Source organism: Pseudorca crassidens, chromosome 8 (genome assembly GCF_039906515.1).
Source record: "Pseudorca crassidens isolate mPseCra1 chromosome 8, mPseCra1.hap1, whole genome shotgun sequence".
NCBI classification, from domain to species: domain Eukaryota; kingdom Metazoa; phylum Chordata; class Mammalia; order Artiodactyla; family Delphinidae; genus Pseudorca; species Pseudorca crassidens.
In genome coordinates this window covers 22,787,688-22,805,769 of record NC_090303.1, presented here as the reverse complement: position 1 = coordinate 22,805,769, position 18,082 = coordinate 22,787,688, and the positions used below count along the sequence as shown (strand labels likewise).

General features: G+C 41.3%; 1 protein-coding gene across 10 annotated transcripts in view; it reads left to right on the top strand.

Moving 5' to 3' along the window:
- The window catches only part of MAGI2 (membrane associated guanylate kinase, WW and PDZ domain containing 2), a 1,357,470-nt gene that overhangs the window by 1,117,575 nt on the left and 221,813 nt on the right, over positions 1–18,082 (top strand). The gene's annotated exons all lie outside the window — the stretch shown is intronic.

The window sequence follows — 18,082 nt, the reverse complement described above, 5'->3', positions numbered from 1 at the left end:
CTATAGCCTCAACACTACCACAGCCACCTATATGACCTTAATTGACTTTTATGATTTTATGTCCCCTCTTAATGCCCTCCTGTGCTTCTCCATGACCTCTAGAGAACCAAGACCAGTTCTTTATCTTATATACAAATCCTTCATCATTTGGTCCATACCAGCCTCTTTAGCTTCATGTCACATTCTTCATTCCACAAATAGCATCTACCATGTTTCAGGCGCCAGTTGAAATTCTATCATACAGCACTGTACAAAACAGATTTGAAATCCCTGCCTTCATGGAATTTATATTCTCCTAGCAACATGAAACTATTGTTTTATACTTCATGGTCATAGGAAATTATTTTTTCCTACATGGAAGATCCCTTCTCTTTTATGTTTTTTTTTCAAACTCCTGTTTACCCTTGAGAGTTCAGATCACATGTTACTTCTTCCAGGATGACTCTCCAGCCTCCTACATTTCCCCAGGAAACCCTATAAATACAGCAGGTCAAGATTTTCTGTTAAGTCATGGCATTGGAGTTGCCATTATCCCTCTTAGGAATTTATCAGGAGAATCCCAAAAAGACACATTGTACCTTCCAGGTTGAAAGATCCTGTGCCCTTTAACCAATTATAAGTGGACTGCTAGCTAGTCCACCAGCTGGTCAGCTGATCTCTGTTAAGCGTCCATGAATCATTTTCCTGGCATAGTCAAGAGGACAGTTTATTGCTCCAGACAGCCTTGCTCACATATATGGTGCAAAATGAGTAAATTTAGTATATATTCTTACGGATTAAAACTCTGCTGTTAGCCTAATTATAATACGATTCTAAATATAGATACAAATCCAGCAACACAATCATACTTTAACTTCTATTTTTTCATAAACTAAGGATCACCCTTTTAACAGAAGATACAGGCAATATGACATTACTTCCACATGTACATCTATTAGCATTTAGCTAATAGCGTTTAGCTATTTAGCAAATATGTTCTTGTCAGAAAAGTCTATTAAGTTCATGAGTTTGCTCACCAGTTTTGGTTGAAGCTACATACTTCCCAATAATATACCTTAATAATACACGATTTCTTGTTCCCTCCTTTTCTCCTATGCGGATTTCCTCTTGTGGATCACCTTCCAACAAAGGTTGAAGTCTGTCTTATCCGCTCCTGTCTCCAGGGGTGTATTTGTACAGGGTCATTTTCAGGTTATATTATGAAAAAAAAGGCCTCAGGATCAGAGTTTGAAATAAAACTCATTTTAAATTTTATTTATAAGACCTGCATTGCAGGCTCAAAGAAAGCAAGTACTTGTCAGTCAATAGCTGGACTTGTATCACAGTTGTTCTCAACATAATCCGAATTATAGGCTTTCCCCAGCCTAAGGACCCTTTGAAGAATTGTTCTGTGTTCAACAAAGGGGAAAGGATCAAGGATGCCTCAGGGCAGCGGAAGGAAGGAGGACTTCGTCATCCTCAGTTAACAACTTGAGGAAGGCTATTAGAAGAGAGAGCCAGTAACATGCAGTGGAAGAAGTCACCATATTCAGTAAACCTTTAAGGATGCATAAAAGTGTTACAGTGATTGTCTGATGGAATAAGACATTAAGAATTTGGGACCAGTGGTCCCAAAGGTCCAGTGGTTGGGACTTCGCCTTCCAATGCAGGGGATGTGGGTTCGATCCCTGGTTGGGGAGCTAGGATCCCACATGCCTTGTGGCCAAGAAGCCAAAACATGAAGCAGAAGCAATATTGTAACAGATTCAATAAAGACTTTGAAAATGGTCCACATCAAAAAAAAAAGTCATTAAAAAAAAGGACATTAAGAATCTGTTTCTTAGTTTTAATTTTAACCTCAAGAATACATGACTTGAATTTCTGTTTGTTATTAAGGCTACTTTTCTTCCTTAGTTGTCATAACAACTGGGCTCTTACTGGCATTTAGCACCCAGAGGCCAGGAATGCTAAAACATACTGCTTTGAAGGATAGGCACACATGTCCAAAAGTCTCATCCAAAGTTCCAAGTAGTAGTATCTCCTTTGAAGAATATCCTGACTCCCATAACCAGGGGTCTTCTCTGCCCTTGTTGCCTTGGTTCTCTTCTGTTCTGCCGCTGGCCGAGCTTGCTGCCTTCTCAGGTAACCTGAGAGCATCACCTTGCTCCTCAGAAGGTGGATGAGGACCGCCATCCTCGTTACCTCTGAGACCAGGGAATTTTGCATCCCACCTCAAACCTACTGACTCCTATTCTGCATTTTAATAATATCTCCCAGGTGATTCATATTCAAATTAAAGTTTTCATCCTCAAATACACAGGTCTGTGGAATGGTTGCTCCTGGCCTGGTGACAGAATCTCCTAATTTAATGGAAGAGATTTACACCAAATTAATAAAGACCTCCTCTGAGGCTCCTAAGAGAGCTTACTTCAACAAATGTCTCTGAACTGCGGGAGTTTATGAAAATCGGTTAATGACCCTTGTGAAGCACGTGTCTTGACACAGTGAAAGACTGTCTGGGGAAAGCGCAGAAGGAAATGGTGAGCAGGTATACTCCTGAGACAGCCAGGCATGGAGAAGCAAAGTCATGCTTGAGGGTTCTCACACAAACCAAGAGATGCCTAGCATCTGTGCTGCATCAGAAGGAGGGACCAGGGCCCTCCCAATTGCTCCTCTGTTTTACCCAAGCTGCCCCTGAAAGTCTCAATGAATAAGACCCTTTTTGATATTTTTTGCTTGAGAACCTAGGATTTAAATTTACTCCAGAAGTTTGGGAAATTATTGATTAAAAACAGTAATTCGATTGATAGATGAAAAATGTGAAGTTTAGTTCACATATGTAACATAAAAATTGTTTATAAGTTGCGTATTTGTTTTAAAAAAGTACTAGCAAAAGAAACTCGTATCCACCTCTTGTAAAATGCTTAAAAAACATTAACAGAGAAATAAAACCTTGTTCCTCAAGGCAGTGATCAGAAATTGTGCTTATCACTCCTGCCCTTTGAAAATCTTATGTTATGCTATGAAATGGCTCTACATACCATATATAGTTAGACTTTAAATTGTCATCGTTGTATCAAAAGAGTAGCATGGTACTGTTAACTCCAAAATGTCTGAAAGTACTTTAATTCAAAACAGCACTCTCAACTGTTAGGGAGAACTTAGCCGCTCTTCCTTGTCAGGCCTGAGAAGATGTGCACAGTGTTTGGTCTCATTCGTCCCAGTGCTGTTTCACTGAACCAAACTTAAAGGCATTTGTCAACTTGGGAAATTAATAAGGACCAGAAAAAAAGTATGTGTTGATTCAAGTGTATGCAGTTTACAAGCAGTTAATTTAGGCACGTGAAATACAGCCACGTGCGAATAATGGTTTTTCTGTGGATCGCCAATCCCTGTTCACTAAGAATTGATGGACCCCTCAGCTCAGAATGGTGGGTCTCCTCTAAATCTGGGTCTGGAATCCCAGCTTTCTTTTCATGTCCTGTCCACTTCTCTCAGAATCCAGGCACCTTCTCTAAAGAAGACTGCAGTGTGGCCCCTGTGGATGTCCCTCTCTTTGGGTCGAGTTCTTATAAGAGGTTTATTCCCAAGGAGCCTGCTTTGTCATTGTCTCTTCATATTAGGAGCCTGGCTCACTGGTTCTCAAACAAACATATAAAAGGAAAAAACATCGTACCACTCATTGGCAGGGTGATCTGGAGCTGTCCTAGCAGAACACTAGGGTTACCTCCTCCTGACCTAGCATAAGGCCACACCAGAGCACTGGCCTCTTTGACAGGTGGCTCAGCCATTGGTCCACCATCTGCACAGAGCCCCGCCTCCAGTTTCTTCCCCAGCTAGAGTGAAGGAAACCCCACCAAAGCCTGGTTTCCTTTCAGTGCAATGGTGTTGGGAGGTAACCCAGTATAGCTGTTAGGAACACAGGCCCTGAGCTCAAATGTGGGTCTTATCTTGACTTGTGTGATCTTGGACATGTTCCTTTAAGATCTCCAAAGCTTGGTTTTCTCACCTGTAAAATGTAGCAACTCGTGTGTTTGTTGTGAGGATTAAACAAGAAAATCCACATAAAGCACTTGTCACACACAGTGCCTGACACAGAAGAGCTAGTTGCTAAATATTGGCCAGTGTTGGAAGTTAGAGTCGAGCCCCTATTTGTTCCCCTGTTCCACTCCTTTCCTTTAGAATTCGGAGATAATTTGCAAAATACAGGTGACGGTGGTCTGTATGGTAGATCAGAAACTACCAGACATATTCTTCTCGGAAGGGTCATGTTCTAGCCTCAATTGATTGGCCCTGGCAAAGGTCCCTTACGGGCACAGCATTCTAGGTGGTTCTTCTTCCTAGAAGATGCTTTTTTATAATCCAGTGTATTAAGTGAGTTTATACAGAGCCTTGAGAAATACATTATATCTACCCTTCAGAACTGGTTGCTTATAAAGAAATAAATCATTTCTCCTGAATTTGCCATGAATAACAAAGACCTCAGCTTTAGAGGCTTTCATTTGGGGCATAGAGATTGTTTTCTTTTTACATTTTAATCTCGTACACATTATATGTAATAAGGAGTGTGAGTTTCTTTTCTTCCTCATGAATACACTTCTGTTTTTACTGAGTTCAAGTTAAAGATTTGTACATCTACTGATATTCTGAATAACATGTATTTTATATGCAAACACTCAGAATCCCCAGGTTTTAAATTTTCTGCATCTGAAAATATTCTAAAATGCTGATTAAAAGCATTGAGTCTCTGTTGTTGATGTTCTCCCCTTTGGTTGAAAGTCTTATAAAATCGATTCCTAAGGATCCTGTTCTGCCATTGCCCCTTCCTGTTAGAACTTTGCTCACTGGCTCCCCAGTACTAACTCAAAAAACTAAAACAGCCATTCTGGAAGTGGCAATTCACAGCTCTTTGTTAGTATCCTTAACGTGCTCAGAAATTCTGCTTCACTGGGTCCAGAATTTGTATTGTCTGTAAACTCCGGGCCCATGGTGATTCTGATGCAGGTGGTCTAAGAAGCGCAACTGTAGAAACAAAGATCTAGGCCAGGAGTCAGCAAACTATGACCCACCAGCCAAATTCGGCCCACCATCTGCTTTTGTATGCCTCTTGAGCTAAGAATAGCTTTTGAATTTTTTCCAGCTTTATTGAGGTATAATTTCCATATAACATTGTGTGACTTTAAGATGTACAACATTGTGATTTTATATAGGTATATATTGCAAAGCGATCGCTACAGTAAGTTTCGTTAAATCCAGTTTTTGCATTTTTAAATGTTAAAAAATGTCAAAATAAGAATACTATTTTTGACAGGTGAAAATTATATGCAGTTCAAATTTCAACGTCCATAAAATTTTGTTGGAACATAGACACACTCATTTGTTTATGTACTGTCTATTACCACTGTCCTGCTAAGGTGGCAGAGTTGAGTCGTAGCAACAGAGACCACATAGCCTGCAAAGCCTGAAATATTTATTACCTGGCCATTTGGCCATTTACCAACCAAGTTGGCCAGCCTCTGATCTAGGTATTCTCAGTGACTAGTGATGCTTCTTCTTAAGGATTTTTAAAAGCACCTGAGTAAGGGCTTCCCTGGTGTCACAGTGGTTGAGAGTCCACCTGCTGATGCAGCGGACACGGGTTCGTGCCCCGGTCCGGGAAGATCCCACGTGCCGCGGAGCGGCTGGGCCCGTGAGCCACGGCCGCTGAGCCTGCGCGTCCGGACCCTGTGCTCTACAACAGGAGAGTCCACAACAGTGAGAGGTCCGCGTACCGCAAAAAAAAAAAAAAAAAAAAAAAAAGGACCTAAGTAAGAAGTTGTTGCAGTGCTTCTTTGGCACACCTTCCATAGGGAGCAGTGGGGCAGGGGGAGTGCCAAGTGAGAGGTGGAGGGAGGATTAGTCGGGCTTTGCACATCACATGAAAGAGAAAATGGTATCTGCCTGTGAAGACTACCTCATTTCATTCACTAAGGAGATGGACTTAATACACATGGAGCAACCAAGAAATAATAGAAGAGAGTGTATATTTACTTAAAATATACATCCTGTGATACAAATAAAAGCAAGAGGATTTCAGGAAAAGAAGTACCTGAAGGTGGATAAGGATTTAAGGTTAAAAGGGTGGCGAAAGGGGAAAGGGACTTCGCACACTGAATAGCTTTGTGAGCCATGAGACCTTAGAGATGAGAAAGCCTGCGGCCACTTGGAGAGATTTTTGGGGATCAGCCCAGCTCCAGTGAAAGTTCATGCTGGGAAGTAATGGGAGATAATGTTGGGTCAGTGAAGTAGAGACAAAGCCTGTAGGGCCTTACTGATCCAGCAAGACTTGCTCTGATGGGAAATGATGAGTAAATGAAGATGCTTCATCAGGGAATTATGTGATGAACACGTGTTAGGAAAATGGCTCTGGCGACAACGTGGAATTAGATTTAGAAAAAAGAAAAAAGTAGCTAAGAAGTCTTTTTTTAGTTTTAAATGAATATTCAGAGAGTTATGCTTTTATAGCTCTTTTTACACCAACTCTACAAGAAAAGAATAAGAACACCGAAACTGTGCAGAGAGGTGGAAGCCTTAAATAGACTTATGCCCTAAACTTTTCTTAAAGATCTTTAAAGTCTCTCTTTTTAATAATACTGTCCCACAAAATATCTATGATCAAACTAAAGTCTGACTTTAAAACCCATGCATTTGACCATCCCTCTCCAGGCCTTGCAATTATTGGCATTTGCATCTCCTTATTTACAGAAGACTCAGTTCTCTCATCCTACAGCCTTGTTGTGTAAACATCCAGTGAAATTCCTGTTCTGATAAAAGTCTCATCCTGACTGTACATTTAGTTAAGACTTTTTCCCTTGAGAAGCCTTTCGTATGTTTGTAAACCTCACAGAGGAAGACACACAAGCTTTTTTTTTTTTTTTTTAATTGTTTTTACCTGGCAGGAAAAGGTAGTTACCTCTAAAGTTTATAATGGCAGCTAGTCAAAGGCAGAATGTGATATTACACACTAGTTTAACAGGGGAAGTATAATTTCAGTGGTGGGAGACATTCATGTAGGCAGAAGCAATTACCCAAGTTGGACTTTGGCCAGAATATCTGAATTAACTGAAAAAGCTCTCATTCCCTGGCAGTGGCATCGGATCACTAATGAGCATGGATGTGAAGTTCCAGCTTTAAGTTGGTAAAAGGCTCAGGTATAAAGTTTAAATACAGACAGCAATGCCTTGTATTTTGTCTATAACCAATTAATTTACCTACCATACCAAAGTCTGTGAGAGGAGTTCTTGCTACCCCTTCTTTTTTTTTTTTTTTTTTAAATATACATAGTACACTTCCTCTTGTTGTTCTCTGACAGTTAAACTCAATGCCAGGGGCCAGGAAGGACCTCGGCACTGGACAATGCTAGGGGGCACCATTCACATAGAATCTATGTCCTAGACCTGTGGGTGCTACTCCAAGAATAGCCCATGGGTCAGTATCATCCAGAAACTGTTGTCACCAGTGCTCAAAAAAAGATGTAAGACACTGAAAGTAAGCATTTAAAACTTTTATAGCAAACTAACTCAAGTCATTTAATGTCTGTTGAAGCAATTTGTTTTTAATTGGGGCTTGTATTTTTTTATTTTAATTTTCTAGTCATGTTTTCAAGTGTTCGCTTTTGGTGGAGTAGACGCTTCTTTTTAATCGTCATTTGTCAGAGATATTTGAGAAGCGCTGTCTTATGTGAACGGTGCCCCCGGGATTTGTGCAGTGTGGCTGCAGGTGCGGAAACCAAGATCTGCCATTGGACATTCAAAGAACTAAAAACAATTTAATTTCCCTAGAAATATTAATCACGTGGAGGGGAGGTGGACTCTGATAAAATGAAGCCCTTGCCCAGAATGCTTTGTAGATCAGGGTGTTTGGGAAGAAATTAGCCTCTCTCTGGCCAGCGTTCATCAAATATGATTTGGTTTCGAAGCAGTCTTACCCCAGCCAATTAGTCAGGCTGTTTCACTTTAGGAATTATGCCCTAAAATAACTCTTACTTCTAAAACTCCGAGGGGCAGAGAGATGAACACTGGAGCCAGATACATAGTAAGCGCTCAAAAACTGTTTTTTAGTAAGAATTATTTTTATAAATGCTGAGACAATTTGTGTGGAAAGGGCCTTTATCAGACAGCTATCTAGATGGAGTCTGCTGATCGTAAACAGAGGCATAGTGGTCCTAGCAATGGACTGACAGACAAGCCTCCTGGTGTGGGTAAATGAAAAGTTGAAATCTCAGAAAATAGCGGGGAAGGAATTCAAGCTGGAGGTCTGCTGCAGCCTGACAACCGGTTTCCGGGTGAGTAGTCAGGATTGAGTCTTACAGTAGTAGTAGAGCATCACAAAAAGGGACTCCAGGGAAGCCGTGCTCAGAAGTACAAGCTGGCCGGTCATTTGTTTCCAGGACATCTGCTGGGCCTGGGCCAGCTGAGCTGGTTCTGAGTGAATTAGAAGTGAGCAGAGAAGAAGGAGAGAAGGAGCCAGGCCCAGGGGCTTTTTACCGAGCTGGAGATAACAGACGAGGATCTGGGTAATGTATGGGCAGGACTGGCAGGTGTGGTGACTTGAACCTCAGTCACAGGCAGACGGCTAGTAAATTTCCAGAAACTTACTCACCAAGAGGCTTTGACTCTTTGGAATTGAGACTTTTGAAATAAGGCAAAAGTAGGAAAACTATGCAATTATTTACTGATACGCTTCCAACCAAAAAAACATACTGGATGAAATAAAGCCAAAAAGAGCTTTTATGGCTCTTTCTGTAAAATGTAAAGGATTATGAAGAATAATAAGTGGAGATCTCTCTCTGTAGTCCACACAACGTAATAGCTCACCTGAGAAGTCATCTCTGGGTGAAAACTTTCCTTTTAACTATTTTAAGGAAACAGTATTACTTTTGCTCCTGCATAAACTACACTGTTCATTGCTCCTATACGCCACCCCACCCCCAGGTGAAGCAGATCAGTCCAAAACCATAAACATACCAACTGAACAAACTCTTCTATTTCACAATGAAATCTGTGTACTCTTTCTTCTGCAGTAATTGAGAATGAAAGTGTCCCTGTAACATTGCCTTTGACTCAGGCAGTCTGGGGCTTTACATAATTTTAATCCAAGGGATGGTAAACATACGGAGGGCAATTGCTTTTGCACATCAATTGTACCAAGTCTTTGTCAGCCTAAAAGACGTGGGGGCAATTTTGTTTTATTTATTTACTTAGTTTTATTTATTTATTTGGCTGCAGTGGGTCTTAGTTGCAGCACGCAGGATCTTCATTGTGGCATGCAGGATCTTTCATTGCAGCGCCCAGGCTTCTCTATTTGTAGCACATGGGCTTCTCTCTAGTTGTGGCACGTGGGCTCAGCAGTTGTGGCATGTGGGCTCTTTAGTTGTGGCATGGGGGCTCCAGAGTGTGTGGGCTCAGCACTTGCAGCATGTGGGCTCTCTCGTTGTGGCAACGTGGGCTCTCTAGTTGTGGCACGCAGGCTTAGTTGCCCTGCGGCATGTGGGATCTTAGTTCCCCAACCAGGGATCAAACCCACATCCTCTGCTTTGGAAGGTGGATTCTTAACCACTAGACCACCAGGGAAGTCCACAGTTTTGGTTTAAAATAGTGTCCTAAATGCTTGGAAAAATAAGTGGCTCTGATAAGAACAGACTTAATAATGATGACACATATAACAGTGATATACTCATCCAGTCCCTTCCCAGTTATGGATTCAAAAATGCACAAGTACTGTGCTAGGTTCCTACTGGCTTTTATACCATAAATTTATCTGTTCTCATCATAATGCGGAAAATAAGAAAGAAGGGTAATATAGAATACTAGCCATAAATCATAAAAAAAGAGAGACTTGTGGCATTAACACTCAATGGTTTTGGTGAAGTAAGTTATCTCATTGGGTCCTTATCAATATTTTAATGGTGGTCTTTGATAATTTAGCATATTTATTAATATTTTAATATTGTTTTAAAATTATTAGTTAATATTTCTTTAAACTATTTGAGAGTATACGCTTTAAATTCTCTGTTAATATTTTTTCAAAGTCTCAGAACTTTTGAAAGTTACCCTCTAAATTGGATGTGGTACCACCATTTATAACTTCCTTCTTTATAAGTACTTTCGGAAAAGAGTTCCTATTTCCAGAAATTTCAAAGCCAATTCTTTTAAAAAACACATCTCTGAATGGCTCTCCAGACTTACAGGTCGAGTATGTGAGCATTTTTTTTTCTTTTCCTTTTTTTTCAGTACAGAAGGCTCTTTTTTTTTTTTTTTTTACATCTTTATTGGAGTATAATTGCTTTACAGTGTTGTTAGTTTCTGCTGTATAACAAAGTGAATCAGCTATATGTATACATATATCCCCCATCCCCTCCCTCTTGCATCTCCCTATCCCACCCCTCTAGGTGGTCACAAAGCACCGAGCTGATCTCCCTGTGCTATGCGGCTGCTTCCCACTAGCTATCTATTTTACATTTGGTAGTGTATATATGTCCATGCCACTCTCTCACTTTGTCCCAGCTTACACTTCCCACTCCCCGTGTCTTCACGTCCATTCTCTATGTCTGTGTCTTTATTCCTGTCCTGCCCTTAGGTTCATCAGAACCTGTTCTTTTTATTTTTTAGATTCCATATATATGTGTTAGCATACAGTATTTGTTTTTCTCTTTCTGACTTACTTCACTCTGTATGACAGTCTCTAGGTCCATCCACCTCACTACAGATAACTCAATTTCATTTCTTTTTATGGCTGAGTAATATTCCATTTTATATATGTGACACATTTTCTTTATCCATTCGTTGTACAGAAGACTCTTGAAAGTGGAGAGCATTTTACCTAAAGGTGAAATAACAAATGGTCTAGGGAACAGAGTGAGAAAACATACATGTTTTTCTAATGTTCCTAAAGGAAGAATGATGTAATGAAAAAAATATAGGCTGAGGACTCATAAGTCCTAAAAAAATTGAAGCCCCCAGCTGTGGCAGCTGCTCACCCAGAGACACTGTGGAACAGGCAAAGAAGGGGAGGCCCATCTACTTCACCTCCTTGACTCTCCAGGCAGTGATTAGGTTACTGACGATCTGCAAAAATATCGACATTTGTGTTGTTCATGTTTCACAGGCTTTGTTCTTGTCTGATTATTTTCTGATTATTTCTTCAGTCCAGGGTAAGAATATGATCTGTGCACTCAAAAGACTTACATTATTGTATTCTAGTCAACACAGAATAGACTGTGGAACCTGACAGACACAGTGTTCTGATTTCATCATACCCTCTGTACTGACTAGAAGGAAACCTATGAGTCCTTTCTCTGAGTTTGAATGACAGCCTTGATATGGTCTTTCTTATGTCCTTGTTCAAAAGAAGGAACGATTAGAGAGGGCAAGAAGAGAGGAAAGGAGTGAATATTTAGAGGTCATTTATGGTAGTGTAGGCAAGGAGTTATGAGGCTTTGGAGTTCTGAATCCAATAGTAGGAGCGAGGATGGAAAGAAGACATGAGTACAGGAGATCCCAGGGATATGGAACCTTCGGGACTGATGGAATGTGGAGGAGGGAGGAGAAGCCTAATTTGGGATGAGCCCAAGTTTTCCAGCTTAGACAACCGGGTGATTGCTCCTGCCTTTTATAGATTCAGGGTCTGTCGAAGGTAAAGGAAGCTTTAGAGGGAAGAGGCTGCATGTTTGGTTGTAGCCCTATAGAATGGTCAGTGCAGATAGAGACAGACACGTGGGCTTGGCCTCCGGGGAAGGATGGGCTGATTTAGAGATCGTAAAGAGTAGGAGAAGCCCTGCGGGTAAATGAGCTCACCTCAAGGGGGTGTGTCAGTGAGAGGAGAAAAGGGGGCGAGGACACAGGGAGCGGGCGTAGGAGATTCAGCGACACCACCTGTTACCTTGTCTTAGCAAGTAAGCTGTCTAGACCGACAATGCTGGGCCTGCAGTTTTCGTCTGATGACTGTTGGTTTAATGGCGAATAAGTAAATGAACGAGTGAGTGAGCCGTCGAGTGAGAAACAAGGGACACATGGGGCTGAGGAGTGTTGATAGTAGAGGTCAGGATGAGAAAGACAACACTACAAATTATTCTCAGGCAGACAGAAACTAAAGCCATGAGCGTGAAGGAGAGCCCAAGGGAACACGTGTAAAGTGAGAAAATAAGGACCTAGGAGTGAACCCTGATCTCATTAAAAAGGCAGACGCTGCAGGTTCTCCACGCTCCTCTGTAGGACATCAGTCATCGTTAGAGCGGCCCGTCAGCAGGAGCAGTGGCTGAAGTCACAGTTTGACTTTCATCCACACGAAAGGAGGCTGATGTTCTAGTTCCCCTTCGTGTGGGAGGCGGATGAGGACAGAGGAGGCATGAAATGTCGGCTGTGATGGAGTACCAGATTCTGCAGGAGCGCCTCGTACCAGAAAGCGTGGTTCTCCACTGGTTAATTCCAGTAGAAAAAAATCTAGATGCAGCCTATCCAGTCACCACTGAAGCAGAATCGAGGTGAGCGTCAGCCCACCGCACTACTGCGTCTTCAGAAAGCAAATCAGACCCACCTGAGTTCCTAGGTGGGGCCGGTGACACAAACGTGCTTTATCTGTCATGTGCAGGTGACAAAGTGGCTCACACTCTTTCAAACCCTGTGTATCTTTAGGTAGTGAGGTCGTTAGAAACCTGAAAGCTTCCATCTTTTGTAGGTATCTCTTTTTAAAGTGACTTAAAGATAATGGGAAATTACTCAAAAATAAGCTGACAACTGAATGGAATTCTATTCAACTGAAAAGTATTTATCGTGGGAGCACTAAGAATTAATTCTTAAAAATAAAGGTAGTTTTGCCAGTGCAAAATGTGGCCCCTGTCTTCACTCATTTCCTTAAGATTAAAATCAAAGCAAATCATGGTTTCATTTAGCTTAGAGGTCAACTATTGAGAGGAGAGTTTAAGAGCTGATTTACCCCCTTCTCGGAAAGATCTGTGTCACTTCTGATGCTCAGGCACATCTAGCGGTTAAGTCGTCAGCTCTGTGATGATTCGGTGAGACACACTCTGTCCACATCTGGGAAATGAGAAATCAGGTGGCTGGAGAGTCCCCTCTGGCTCCAACGTGCTATCAACTTATAATACAGGTGTCAGGGCCCAAGCATGGCAACTGCTGACAGCGCGAGAGTCTTCCTTTCATTCTGTCATCTCTGAAATAGGATGATAACTTTATAGAGTTGTGAAGGGCTTTGTTCTCTGCCCAGCACATCTAGCTCCTTCAGTTCCAGATATCTTTATCTCTCCTGCCCTTACCAGTTATTCCAACCTACCCATGTGGGACTTCACAGGGTCTCTAATTGAGTTAACTTTCTTTCCTAAGCAGAACGGCACCTTGGGGGTGATGCCCCTTCTGGTGGTGTCTCTAAGGTGCAAAGAAATACATACTAGGTCATGATGTACCTAGTAACTCTTCCTCCATTCCTATAGCCCCCAGTGTCATGCATCCTCAGGTGGTCACTGCTGCTGGTCGTTTCTGTCCCATTTGACTGTAAAACCAATAAGTAATGCCCAAATAGATATTGCAAGTCTACTTGCTGATCTAGAAGATCTTAGGAAAAGATCATAGCAATTAACTAGTCTACTGATTGCATGATAATCTGTCATTGTGCTATGACAGACTGTTGGAAAAAACTCTGGGCTTGGAGTCAGGATGTGGGTGAGTCTTGGTTCTGCCACCTCCCTCTTGCATGCCTGTAGGCAGGACACCATCAGAACGTGTGTCGTCTGTACGATGCTTGTAATCATTCCTTCCTGTCGTCTTCACAGGGATTTCATAAGGAATATATGACAATATACCCCAAACTACCATTTAAATGATAAACTGCTAAAGAAATAAGATTTTTCTCAGAAATTAATTTTTTTTAGTATTAGTAAAAATGCACTTTGACATTTTTTAAAATTACTTCACCAAATATTTAGTGACCACCTGCTATATGCTAGGTACCGTGCTAGGAACTGGAGAATCAAGAAGGAACAAAAATACAGATACGACCCCTGCCATCAGGGGAATTTTAAGCGCCTGGGGGAGAGAGAGTTATCACAAGAAGCTATATTCTTACCAATTAGTGATCTTGGCCGTGGAAATGGGAGGAAAGAGGAGTGTGGAGAGGTTCATGGAGCTGAGAGCCTCTAGTTACGGGATGTGGCTTAGAGAGGTCCAGGATGCCTTGCCTAAGAAGGGACCCTGGAAACAAGATTAAACAATAAACAGGGGTAAACCAAGTGCTGAGGGTAGGGAAGCAGGTTCAAATACCTCATGGTGAGAGGGAGCCTGGACGGTCTGAGGGACTAAAAGAAGGTCTCTGACACTAAAGTAGAGAAAGCAAAGCAGGTGAGAGTCCAGAGCAAGGCAAGTCTAGAAAGATGGTTGGGAAACAGACAGGCTCTATACTGGATTTTCATTTTGTTCTTTCCAGCGCCAGCAAGTTGATTACAGAGTTTTAAGTAATAGGAGCAACATGATAGGATTTAGGCTCTGAAAAAGATTACTGTGACTACATTGTGTGTAACGGAACCAAGTGAAAGGAGATTGGCAGCAGTGACTTAACGGTAGTTTGGACTCAGATGCATCATTGGAGGTGAGAATTGAGGAATATTTAGGAATAACCACAGGACTTGAAATCAAGTTGAATTGCAGTGATGTAAGTTGAGATGTATTTAATATTATACTTATTCTTTGAATCAACAGTTCGAATCATGTCCCAGGGTAAATGGTGATATTTTCCTCATCAAGACATTATGACAGATGAATTACACTTTTTTCCCCACTTGATGTAATGACTATTTTTCTCCAAGGCTTTTTTTTTCCGGTTTATTGAGGTATAATTGACAAATGAAATTATATGTCATGGTGATTTGATATTGTGAAAAGGTTTCTCACATCTAGTTAATTAACACATCCATAGTTGTTAACACTGTACTGTGTAATGAAATTTGCTAAGAGGACTTAAATATTCTCACCAACACCCCCCAAATTACACTTGTCTGAACATTGACACTATGACCAAGCACTGACGCTATTGACCACTGTTTGCCTTTGATCCCTTTTGTATTTTACAGTTAATACTATGACTATTTCATTTTTTATGTATCAGTGAGAAGAATTAGCATGTTTACTTGAAATATGTAGCAGAATGACAAAGCTAATGCCTATAACTGCTGTGCCTTTGAAGTTTATCCCAGTCTTATTCATAATGTTAATTGGAGAATTCTCCCATTAACCAAAGGCAGTCCACATGCTGTGCATTTTGAAAGGGCAAATCTGTGAAAGAATTGTACTTCATTTAGGAAATCTCGTTCAGCGCTGGTATTAATAAAAAAATAAAAATAGTCTCCACTGTAAAGCAGGGTGGCAAATACATGACCCACAGGCTCACATGCCACCCCTCCATCCTCCCATTTCCATGTCTGGGATGCTCATTGATAAAGGTTTGATTTCCTACTGAGGCTGTTGAGAATCCTCCTCAGCCCAACTCTGTAGGCAGCCAGTTGATCAGAGCTGGCATGAGAGTTGGAACTCATTTGTCATCCCCATGTTAACGCTATGTAAATCCTCTGTTCCCCAAAAAATAATTAGTCTAAGGGCATATTTATTTAGGTTTTCCTGCCACCACAGATAAGGTTCTCCGGTTTTCGTCAACAAGATCTGCTGTTCCTTGTCTTAGCTCACCTGAGCTCACAGGCAGTTGTGGATGTTTCCAGTCAACTGACAGTCCTGCCTCAAGCACCGGCATCTCTTATTCTCTGCCGCAGAAATTTCTGTGGCACTATAGGTGCTTCCTCAGCCCTAAGCAGGGACAACCCACAAAAGTGGGAAAGTTAACACTGGGAAAGCAATACTCAGTGAGGAGCAATCCCTTTCCCCAGTGGGAGAGGAGAGTCAGAACATGAAGGCCCTGACCTCGCCATTCCACAGGAGGAAAGTTCTGATGTGTGCTCCCCAAGGCTTCTCAGAAGATCCACATGGGCAGTCCCAGGTGCTCACAGTGATTATCCGCTCCTTAGTATTTCACTTCCCTGATTCACTTTCCTCATTCTTCATTTCTGCTTCCTACGGTCTCCCAAGTCCTCATGCCAGGGTCTGCTTTTGGAAAAACCCAAACTAAAATGGCATCTTTTGCCTTCATGTTATGTAGAACATTGATTCACAAACTGCAGTCAATGAAGTCCCTCTATGCAAAGTCCCACAGGAGAACCTGGGGGATAAGAATGGCGTGGGAGGGGGAGAGAAAGAAACAAACTCAACTGCACTATGAATTCCCACCACAAAGCAAACAAAATTTTTATCTGTTTTGTGATTGATTGAAAAATACATTCCAACGGCAATCCTACTTGTACTGTCCACCTGCAGTGCTTAAGTGATGCTAGTCAGGGATACCAGAACCCTAAATGAAGATCAAGCCTTAGCTGGTTAAGTTAGTTGAAATAGGATATAAACATCAGTTCTGCCTGTATTTCAGACCTTAGTTTATAAATAGCAATATATAAATAAATAACATAAATTGATAATATATGTTATATTTATCTGTACAACATATAGACAAATAGAAATAAAATTGTTCTTTATAAGAAGTTCTATGTAAGATGACATCAGGCCAAGGAATCTTCTGTATGCTTTCTCCAAATTACTCAGTAAAGTGCCACAGATACATAGAAAAGAAAATGTCAGGGATTCACAGATTCTAGCATTTATAAGACTGCTCAGGTACTGCTTAGTTGTGCTTAAACCTCTTCCCTGATAAATAGTCACTCATTTCCCAACTACTCTCTTTCAACCTGTTCTGAAGTCTCAAATCCCAGAGCACAGCATAGCAGAAAGTAGAGAGGCAAGGGTGATGAACACTTGCCTCTTGGAGCAGTGGTGGCAATGACGTTAAGCACCAAAGACGGACGCAGAACTATACGAAGCCTTCGGGGTAGTATGTAGAGACCATCTCGAAAAGTTTTACAACACAGATGTTTCTCATCAAACCAAGCAAACAAAATTAGGAACTTGTGTCAGAGAGAAGGCTCCCCACGGTCCAGCAAAGCTTGCCAGTGGAAGTCTGGCTACAAGCTGTGCACATGTGTTCACTGTTGTATGAAATCCAAAATGGACATTATTTCACACAATTGAGTGAGCAGCAGTGGAGGCCATGAGCCTGAATCTGGAAAAATTTTCCCTTTACAAAAACAAAAATGTAAAGCCCAGCATGGAACATACAACAGAAAGCTAAGCATGTAAGAAGGGGATAATTATAATTAGCCTTGAAGATCAGGAGGAGGATCATGACACTGAAGTAGATTTACTGCAGGCAACAGAAGAAACTGAGAAAACATGCTTGGAAACCTCAGATGTTAGAAGATGTAACATTCGCAAAAACAGAAACGGGCAGAGCAGGCTGAAATGCAAAAACCAAGCAAAGTGATGCTTGACAAAGTAAAAAGGCCATAATAAACACATCTGGGGGCTTGAAGTTACCTCAGAAAATTAAGATGTTCATTAGAATCAGTAACAGGTAGAACTGATACTGCAAGAAATTAATGGTGTAGAGACCCACTTGAAGAGTTTCACAGTTACAGAGCAGCAGGTCTCCAGCTTTATTCCATCTCAACAGCAATCACATGCACAACACTCTTCTATCAGTATTAATGTTCTTGATATAGAGTCTCAAACATGAGGCCAAGCAAGGTGCAGAGGAGGGCAGGTCCGAGTAACCATGGGAGGAGGAAAGGAAGTGAAGTGTGAACCAGAAGTTTCGATTATAGCCCCTTGGAAGAGAGAGAGAGTCATAGCATACTTTTGATAAATATTGTTGGACAAATAAGAGAAAAAGAAATTAAAGAGAAACTTAAAAAAAAGAAAAATCAAGATCAAATCTACAAATAATGGAATATTCTTTGAGCGGTACTTCTCAAATGTACATGTGAATCAACTGGGGGGGGGGTCTCATTAAATTACAGATTTGATTCAGTTGGTCTGGAGTCTGAGGTTCTGGATTCCTGTCAGGTTCCCAAGCGAAGCTGATACTGCAGGTCTTCACACCCCGTCTTGAGTAGAAAGACTTC